Below are 11585 nucleotides of genomic sequence, written 5' to 3' on the forward strand. Positions count from 1 at the left end.
TTCACTATTTATGTCTCCCGGTGCCGTGTCGTTTTTGTCGTAAAACTTTGACGGGCCATAACTTCTTCGTTATAACTCGGATTTCGGCGTTCTTTATATGTACGGAACCCTTGAGACATATTATAAAACTTGGTTAAGATTATTTGTTCTAAATAATCTTTTGTCGAAAAGTCGTTATTCGACCCATATTATCTCTGAATTGACTAGTCCGGATCTACGGTCGTTACAAAAGCAAAATCTATTTTAATAACTTTATTGATTTTGTATTTGATCTAAATTTTTATAGATATATAAAAACACATTACATGTGTATTCATATACAAATAAAGTTGTATTCATATAGTTCCACTCATACAATAATACAATAATACACGTTTAACTTTTGTTCTTGGAGTTACACCTATGTTACACTTAGCTCAACCCAAAAAATAGTTTTTATCAATGTTACAATGTACTTTACTCATCTTGTACCCAAGCTCTATCAAATTTCACTAATTTAATAGGTTTCAATTATATTAGTTCATCAAATTAAGTCATTTCTTATCCATTATTTAAAGATTAAGACAATCCAATGCCATAAGAGCTATAGAGAAGCTTATGTAGACATCAGACACCAACTTTGACTCATAAACTCTTAATAACTTCTAGCTTTACTCATAACTATTCTGATCAACTAATAGCTCTTAATGAACCTACAAACAACTTAATAAGCTCTTAGATTACTTATTTCACCATGGATAGCTTAATTCTATTGAGGTCACAAGTTGGAAGACAAAAAATAGAACTACAAAAGTACAAAGAAAAGAAAAAACAAAACATATAATACAACTAAAAATAATGTAAGGAAAAATCTTTATTAATCAAGGGCTTTGGACATGAAAATCTGTAAGTTTGTCAAATTTTTTCGCTTTTGTCCCTATGACAATTTTTTGTTCGTTAATTTCCAAAGTTTATTAAATTTATTTTATTTTTGTCTTTGTTACTTGTAATAACATGTTTCTAGGGACGAAACCGACAAATTTTTATAAACTTAAAGATTTTCATATCAAATTTGAAACATACTTAGGGTAAAAATATAAAAGATTTATAGATTTAAGGTAATATTTTTTTATTACACATATTTGTTCATGCTTAAGAGTTTTTTTGTTTGCTTGTTTGTTTGTTTTTCAAATTTGTATACTTACAAGGAAAACTTGATGTTTTTTGACAAACTTTAGACATTAACATACCAAAAATCAATGTTGTAAAAAACGTTCGACGTTAGCTAGTCGGTGGACCGAGGTTAAGAGATTAATCGGTTAGACGGAGATTAATCGAGGACCATTAATTGCTAACTCGTTAATTTTTTCAAAAATTAAACATGACTAATATCATAACAAAGTTCATAAATGCCACTAATATCTTAATAAAATAGGTTAATATGATTAATACAACATTAATCATTCCTCAAATTGTTTCTATTGAGATAGAACTTCTTAAAAGTGTTAAATTTCATCGTTTTCTACTATTTCAGTCACATTGTAGGCAGAGATTAATCGCTAGGCGCCCTCTAATCGGTTGGGTAACACCTAGAGATTAATCAAAGATTAATCGAGACGTAATCGGGATTTTTACAACACTGTCAAAAAATTATGAAAGACAAAACCTTCATATTTTGACAAACTTAAAATTTTATGTCAAAAACCCGTTAACCAGTGTATCGTTCTTCTTCCATGTCAATTTGTATAACATTTTTCATTGCAAAATCATAAGTTCTATATTTAATGTTCAAATCATTATATTTAATGTTGAAAGCATTAGTTACATAATTTTGTTGTATGAATTTGGGAAAGTTTTTAGATTCATTTTTGCGTAATTTATAAATTTCGTTTTTCTTTTGAACGTACGTATTTTTATTCACATGAGTAGAATTTATTTGACATCAATTATAGTCATGAATGCAAAAAAACGTAAACCTTATTCATGTATACATATAACTAATTTTTTTTTTTTTTTTTTTTTTTTTTTTTTTTTTTTTTTTTTTTTTTACAAAATGAATCATGTATGAAACAATCTTAAATATTTATGAATCGTACTGAATAGCTTTTGAAAAAAAAATGAATAAATACTTCATGTATGAATGAAATTGTATAGTTTTTATAGTTGTATTCATTTATTAAAACATTCGAAAGTCTTGAATATTTTTGCAATCATTATGATGTTTTAATGTATTAACTAAAAAAATACAAATACAGTCTCTTTCATGGATATAAATAAAACATAATAATTCAACTCATTTTTAAAATGGGAAAAAATCGAAATGTCTGGTTTATGAAAATAGAAAAAGAGAAAACAAATGAATTCTATATTTTTTGGGATAAGAAACGTATTTTTTTTTTTTTTTGAACAACGTAGAAATTCATTGAGAGCTAAAAAGTACAAAGCACGAAGCCCGCCATTACATCCATTGGTTCCTATCAAAGGGGATAAAATACGTACATATTGGTCATTTTTTTTTGATTGCCGATTATTGACAAAACAAAAGATACATTCCGATTTTAGTGGAACAAAAATCAATCAAATATTTTATGTGCTACATTACAAACTACAAATAACTGTTTCATATGCACGCTAAAACAATATCATAATTGGGTTGCTTTTTGGAGACATGAATCACATCATCACATGGTTTAGTTTCAGGCGAAGAGTTTTACCATTGATCGACTCGGACACTCCCGATATTCTTTTTACATATATAAGGCCATAAGTGTAATTCTCAACTTCTTACTGAGCATCGATGAGGATGATGTGGCACGCCAAGTCACGCCGGCTGCTACAGAAAGTCTCTCTCTCTCTCTCTCTCTCTCTCTCTCTCTCTCTCTATATATATATATATATATATATATATATATATATATATATATATATATATATATATATATATATATATATATATATATATATATACACACACCGAATCCTTGGTTGTGATGGTGTTGGTGGAGTGGTGTTGTGATAGGGTGTCCACCCTCTTTAGCAAGTTCATTCCTTTGCATACCGGATGACCTAAGAGACAATTAAGAGTATAAGAAGAAATAAGGGTACTAAATTCATTGTCAGAAGTGTAAAAACTAAAAACAAAAGCAAAAATGACGTATATGAAATCCATATGACTGCATCCTGAAAGCTCCAATTTCATCAAACCAATCTTCAAGACTTCAACCTCTAAGGATCTGATCGTTAGTTAAAAACCAGACATAGAGCTAAAAAATAAAAATAAAGTTGGAGTTGAAATTACTTACAACAATAACTTGTTCTAAACATAAACAGGAAAAAAGGGTTTCATGAATTGTTAGTACATAAATTACAAACAAAACTTCTTCATAATCACTTTGATGATAGCTGCTCTTAATTAGAAGGATAATTTGGATTGCAAGTGAAAAGACACGCGCTACAAACCGTGTTAGCTAGAGTTGAATCGTAAGCTCCCATAGATAGTAGCACGGTGTCATCTCACCTGCGATCCAAGTTTACCCTCTTTAATGTATAGCTCCCATGGATTCACATGTCGACATTTTTCATCTGTTGGATCATATGACTAAAAATATAAGGGTGTGTTATATTTAGAAAGAACAAAATTAGGGTTTTCTCTTATTTTTGGTCGGGAATGGAGGTGGGAAAAAGAAGATCTTACACAATTTCTCCTTCACAAAAACCTGTACTTATTTATAGGCCCTCCTCTCCCCACCCCTCATCCCATAGTAAAATTTTTATTTTTATACATTAATAAACCAGATGAATTAAATTAAATACTAAATATGTAATAAAAGTGATGTAATAAAGACAAAGAAGCCTACGTTGCAACGAGAGACGTCACTTATTCCGTTAATCAAATAATTTGTAGCGTTAAAAATAAAAACAGTTGTATATGCACATTCACAGCTGTTGTCTTTTTGGAAATTTTAGCAGGCGTGGTTAAATACTCTTATTTTTTTTCTTTAAAGTAAATTAATACGATGTTTGTGTTTTGGAATTTTTTTTAAATGTATTTACATAATGATAAAACAATATACTTGAGACATTATTGAAGTCCGTGATCGAAGGAAATATAGATTTCAGATGTGTGAGACGCGTAGTGAGATTCTTGGCTTGACGAGAATTTTATAATCATCTAGTATGGTTATTTGGGAGCTAGTTGCTTTTTTTTTTTTTTTTTTTTTTTTTTTTTTTTTTTTTTTTTGAGAAAATTAGATAAATGGTCCATGTGCTTGAGAATTATGGAATGGGTCCTTCAAAGATCTTTGTTGCCAATTTTATCAATTATGATTTCAATTTGTTTTGGAAAATTCCACTTAACCTTCAAATGCTTAGCGAGTGGAATCATGTTTGTGTATTTTATATGATTTGCTAATTTATATGATTAAGGAGGGATTCGTATAGTAATACCATCTATTTTATATATATATATATATATATATATATATATATATATATATATATATATATATATATATATATATATATATATATATATATATATTGTGTGCCTGTATGATTGATTATGGACCAATCATTTTAGTTATTTTAAAAAAGTAATTAATACATATTAAATACTGAAGATGTAATTAATATCTATTATATCTTCAACATGTAATATGTATTAATTACTTTCTTAAAATAACTAAAATGATTGGTCCAGAATCAGTCATACATGCATACAATAGATAGTGAAAACAAAATAACCTAACCCTATATATATATATATATATATATATATATATATATATATATATATATATATATATATATATATATAAACTTGGTCAAAAAAATTTATTCTTTGGTTGTGATCTTAATGAATGAAAGGGAAAAGGTTAGACTGCCTAGGACTTTTCAAAGCAAAGTTGAGAAACTTTGGGTGGTGGAGAATGAATTCTAATTCAACTCACTTGAATTCAAGATATGTTCAAATACAAATAAAAATAAGTTTATTAATTAACACACGATGGTATAATTCTAGTATTATCAGTTTTTACTTGGGATAATGACTTAGGAGGGTAATAACGTTTTCTGTTTTTCCATTTTAAGTCCCTAACGTATTTTTTGTGCGTATTACACCATTAAGGTTATTATAACCGTTTACAAATAGTCATTTTAACAGGAAGAAGCCGGTAAAAGGATTATTTATAAACGATTATAACAACCTTAATGGTGTAATATACACAAAAAATACGTTGGGGACCTAATATGGACAAACGGGAAACGTTATTACCCTCCTAAGTCATTATCTCATTAAACTATAAACCTCTATAGTAAATTTTTACTTTTTAAATAAGAAACTTGTAGGTCTTGAGGTTGGTAGTTTGGATATTTTTAACCTCGACCTTCTTTATAAATAGAAGTGGCGGTTTCTTAATGACAAGGGAGCTCTTCGGGTTAAAATTGTCAAATTTTGTCATGGAGAAGGTGGTGGTTTTTCGGAAGATTCGAGAATAGGAATTGGAGGGGGTGTTTGGCAAAAGATTATAGGATCCATTAATCACCTCCATGAGAATGGTTGTATTCCTTCTAATTACATGTATAGAGTGGTAGGGGATGAGACTCAAACGAGGTTCTAGAAGGATGCTTTGTGCTTGGATATTCCTCTTAGGGAGTGGTTCGGGAGGCTCGAGTAAGTGAATAATGGGATCCGGGGGGATGTAATTTTCATTGGCGTCGGGGGATTAGAGGAGGGGCTAAAGCAAAGAGCCTCCTGAACCGCTCCCTAAGAGGAATATCCAAGCACCAAACATCATTCTAGAACTTCATTTGAGTCTCATCCCCCACCACTCTATACATGTAATTAGAAAGAATACAATCATTCTCATGGAGGTGATTAATGGATCCTACAATCTTTTGCCAAACACCCCCTCCAATTCCTATTCTCGAATCGTCCGAAAAACTACCATCTTCCCCATGACAAAATTTGACAATTTTAACCCGAAGAGCTCCATTGTCATTAAGAAACCGTCACTTCCATTTATAAAGAAGGCCGAGGTTAAAAACCTCTAAACTATCAACCCCAAGACCTACAAGTTTCTTATTTAAAAAGTAAAAATTTACTATAGAGGTTTATAGTTTCATGGGATAATGACTTAGGAGGGTAATAACGTTTCCCGTTTGTCCATATTAGATCTCCAACGTATTTTTTTTGTATATTACACCATTAAGGTTGTTATAACCGTTTATAAATAATCCTTTTACCGGCTTCTTCCTGTAAAAGGACTATTTGTAAACAGTTATAATAACCTTCATGATGTAATATGCACAAAAAATACGTTAGGGACCTAAAATGGACAAACAGAAAACGTTATTACCCTCCTAAGTCATTATCCCTTTTTACTTTCTTAGACATTGGTTTCGGAGGACTATATTAGTAGATAGTACCAACTCGAGGAAGTTTTTTGATGTCTATTTCAAAAATGATTATTTTTCAAGTAGTAATAACTTGTTTTTAAATATTTTGATAACATGGAAAACTTATTTATAATTATCCGGATTACTTAAGATCAAATAACAATAAAATTGACTGTAAAATTATTTAAATAATTTTAAATTAACTAATACGTTACTTTCTTAATTAATCAAACTATATCAAACATTCAACATCAAAATATTACTTTTATAGCAAGTTTTTACTGCATGTAGCTAGAGGTAAACATAAGCGGATACCCATTTTAGTTGTCTAGAACTGAAACAAGAACCGATTACACCAGTTTCTTATATTTTGGAACCGAATCCAGAACCATCAGGACCGGTTTAGGTACCGGATACCCGGTTTCTAATTAAGTTCATAATATTCAATCATCACAAACCATAATACTAACCATTGATTATCAATTAAAAAAATATTTGTGGGTGTTTATTAATAAGCAGTATTAATCCATATGCAAATTTGAGTTTAGTATTATTCTTGTATACGCAATACTTCTTTTTTGGCAGCTATGGATACTTCGAATATGAAACTGTATGATAATTTTTTTTTAAAGCTTGTTATAACCATTGCTGCTGTACGTACAAAATTAGGATGAGCAAAATGATAGAGATCAACATCTAATAGCAAAATGATAGGACGACGGTTTCGAAACTTTAGGAACCAGAACTGAAACCAGTCAAAACAATTCTGATTTCAAAATAGGCAATTCCAAATCGGTTTGGTTCTGAAAATAGTTACCCAATTCCAATGCTCACCCCAATGGAGATAGCCATTTACTTTTGATTATATTTCATGCTCACCCCTGTTGACGTAGCCATTTACTTTTGACTCTAATGGAGGTAGCCATTTACTTTTGATTATATTTCATGTTCACCCCTATGAACGTAGCCATTTACTTTTGACTCCAGTGGAGATAGCCATTTACTTTTGATTATATTTCATGCTCACCCTTACGGACGGAGCCATTTACTTTTTAATTATATTCCATATACATGGTTATTTCCAAAGCACATTTTCCTATAAAATAACTAAAAGTAATTGAAACTTTGTTCGGATTATTTAATATAATTTTTTATTACTAAACTTATTATTGAAGTGAACGTCAACATTGCAATTATTACTAATAATATACAAATTAGCTTTAGACTTATAACGTTGCACAAGCACTTAATAAAACACTTATATGTATTTTAATATATTAGATATTTGATTAAGCAAGCACATGAGGCATGTGAAGTTAATATAATATTATAATGTTAGAATATGTGATTATTTTAAAAGAGATGTGATTATCTCGTTATACACGCTTCAAGTTTTTATACTTCTCTTAATTTTAATTTTAATTTTTGCTACTTAAACCCCCCCCCCCCCCCCCCCCCCCCCAAAGGGGGGGTCAATAAACATATACAAAAAAACGATGTTTACAATAAAATGGATTGCAATACGTATGGCAGGCCAATTTTTCATGTCAAATTGCAACTCTTATTTTTGCTACTTAAAGATAATAGTGATGGTCAAAAAACAGATACAAAGAAGTGAAGACGAGATTTACAATAAAATGGATTACAATACGTATGGAGGGCCAGTTTACCATTGTCAAATTGCTATTCGATAAAAAAAAATTGTTGTCATGTGAAATTGCCATGTTATAAAACCAAAATTAAATAAAATAAAGTTAACAGTTTATCTAGATTCTAGCAGAAGGTTTTGTTTTTCTTCTTAAATCATGAAGGTTTAGTCGATAATAATTTTCCTATTTCTCGTTGTTATACGTTTATTTTGATTGGGGTTTCCTTTTTGAATATTCTTATATCTATACTTTTTAGTTGTATCTATTGCTCTTCATTGCAAATACACCTTTCACAATGGTACTTGTGATACGTGAGGGGAATTAACCATATGATACCATGTGATAATTGTAGAATATCACCTCATGATTTAGGTGATTGAAGAATTCCATATAAACTAGAGGGGAATTACATGCGCCTTTGGCGCTGTGTTTGTTTTTTTCCTTATTTCAAGTTGTAGCAAATGGTAGAACATAATATTATATTAATGAAAACATATTACATATACAGAAGAAGTCTTGATACGACTTACATAGAAATAAGCAAATTGCATGTTTCAATTTGTGGGAAGTGCTTGAGAGTTCTATATTTCATAAGATTATTCCAAACAGCAGCAACAAGTTTTGCAGGGATTAGATCACAAAAAGTTGTCATTGTTTTGGGGTCAAGTGATTTGGCAGCTCTGTAACGCACAAATGGGAACTCCTAAACAAATATGAGTAATTATAAGAAATAGCAACATACTCATGTTACAAATATTGACAATGTACTTTATTTTTTTACTCGTTTGTCAACAATAATAGTAATATGTAACTCACAATAACAATGTACTTACATTTTCTTTAATACATAATACAAAATATGAGTACATTGCTATTATAGGTTAAACTAAACTATCATATGAAAATAAATATAAATACGTTGCTATTTTAACCTTTATATTTGATAAATAGATAGGTAAAAAAAATTAACTTTTATAAAATCATACCAACATTGAAGCAAATACAGTTGCAATACGATTGGCCATGGCAGTTACACATTCATCTCCTTTTCGGGAAAATTCTTCATCCCCATAAATAAATCTTATTATTGTATAATTTTAACTTAAATAAATCTTATTAAAAAGGTAAATCAATTTATGTAAATGAGATTATATACCTGACTATGAATGGCAAAGTAATCCAAGTTCATCTGCAAATTTCCTCACATGTTAGCAACCAATTCTTTTGAAACAGATGAACTGAAGAAGACATAAGCTCTAAAAGCAGAAATAAATAAAGTTGTAAAATTCAATGATATTAATAGTCTTGGATTCAGGATTTATAACATAAAAAAGGTGTATGATCTTTCACATATTCTTTATATAAAGGCGCTTTTCCAACCATGTTAACCAATAAGAAGTGAAGACTGTATGTGACATCCCCAAAATCACGGCCAGAAAAGACCGGTTTGTTTATGCTTTGTTTAAAAATCAGAGTTACATTTTAAATGAAAGTGTTGCGGAATTTGTCCCAAAACAAATATATGATAAAGATTTATCAAAAGCATTTCCATAGAAATGTATTTCATTAAAAGACTTGGGATGCCATGTTTGTATAGATCAAAAGCATAAACAGTACAATATAAGCCTTACTACATTATTTCATATGTACAGGCCTATATCCGTAATCTCTCGTCCAAAACATCACACCTATGCTCATGCGCCACTACCTGTAATACAAGAAACTGAGTGGGTCAGGCTTGGGAGCCTGGTGAGCACATAGGGTTTTCAACCCACAATAAATAAGTTTATTAATTTCATCAATCAACAATAACCCGATTACCCGTTCCCGTTATCCTCACTTTACGTCCCTAAACACCTATCATAAGGGACCTAGCCTAAGGATCATCATCGGGACGGACACTACTGCTAAGGGGATTCCTCAGCAATAAATGTCCTAAAGGCAACCATGTGGGGGATGGAGTACACCGGTGAACACATCGTTCACAAACACCTACAGGTTGCGAGCCTGCTAGTGTTCCACTGGACTGTCTAGAAGTGTCCGTGGTCGTCATCCATACTCCGCTAGATGACAGAATCAACAACATCAACATCGAGGCCTCTCATCATTTTATCACACATCACCTATTACATCTACCCATGTTTTACCCCAACATTTTCGTAGATATAAAATACATATACAGTTTAAATCATTGAAAACATGTATAATAACGTTCATCCAGCATAGATAGCAAGTAATCAGATAATATGCACACATAACACGTAATTTATAAAATACTTCATATCTATGTGTAAGCTGAAAGTAACTATGCACTCACCTGATTAGGTGGTGACTCAGCACTCGGACAGCGCTTCGATACTCTCAAAACGATATTCCTTCGATAAAACCTAGTATCGATATCGCTAGGGTTTAGTTTAACGATAACCGCGACAAATTAATTAGTCCGAGTATTATTAAGCGTTAATAATACTCGATATAACTCATAATAATAGCCCAAATAATTATTTTAAGGACCTAATAACATTCCTATAATTATTTGAAAGCTATATTAAAAATTGCGTAAGCGTAGCACACTTACAGCGAATTTTATCGAGAACCGGGACTTAATTGGAGCAGCGTTTCGAAACCGAAAAACTCCTTTTTCTCGGGACTCCGGGAGCCTCGGGGCTTCCCTAGGGTGCTAGGGGGTTCTTCCTAGGGTTTAGGGGGTTAAAATGGGCTAGAGAGAGAAAGTAGTTTAGAGAGAGAGTGAGTTTTGGTGTGAAAATGAGGGCTGCCTTCGGACCCCTTTTATAGGTGCGCAGCTCGGACATTACGCTGGGCGTACCGAGGGTACGCTGGGCGTACTCCTCGGATAAGAACTCCAGCTCGGACCCAGCTGTCTTCCACTCGTCGGATGGATCAGACCGAGGTTACGCGGGGCGTTCCGGATCTCGTACGCGGGGCGTAGGGCGAGGCTTCGTGGCATGATCCGAAGCGAGATCTGAGACCTTCATCGGACGGCCCACAACGTGCCACGTCACCAGTCTTGCACCAGACTTCGCATTTTCATACTTCAACTTTAAAAATTCGTAACTTTCTCATACGAACTCTGTTTTTGACGTTCTTTATATCCACGCGAAGGTGGGAACGTACTCTACAACTTTCGTTTAGACTTCGTCGGCTAATTTTGGCTCGATTTTAAATTTTATATTATTAACGGGCCGGGATACGATTGGTCCGTTAAATCCTCATAACTTCTTCATCCGACATCCGTTTTCACCCATCTTTTTCTCGTTACGCTACTCTTAACGAGATCTTCGATTCTCGTTCAGGTTGTGTCGGCTAAAAACCGCTCGATCTAATATTCGAATTTCGGGCTGTACACTGCTATTCCGAAACTTCGAAAAATCATAACTTCTTCATACGAAGTCAGATTTGGGCGTTCTTTTTATCGATGTTCTTAGTTTAACATATTCTACGACTTTCGTTTAGATCGCTAAGGCTAAATCTCGCTCTATCGTAAGTTCACTATTCACGCTTCCCGGTATCGTGCCGGTTCTGTCGCGAAACTTCGACGGG

This window comes from Lactuca serriola, chromosome 4, assembly GCF_051521515.1.
Source record: "Lactuca serriola cultivar US96UC23 chromosome 4, Lser_US96UC23_V15, whole genome shotgun sequence".
In the NCBI taxonomy this organism is placed as follows: domain Eukaryota; kingdom Viridiplantae; phylum Streptophyta; class Magnoliopsida; order Asterales; family Asteraceae; genus Lactuca; species Lactuca serriola.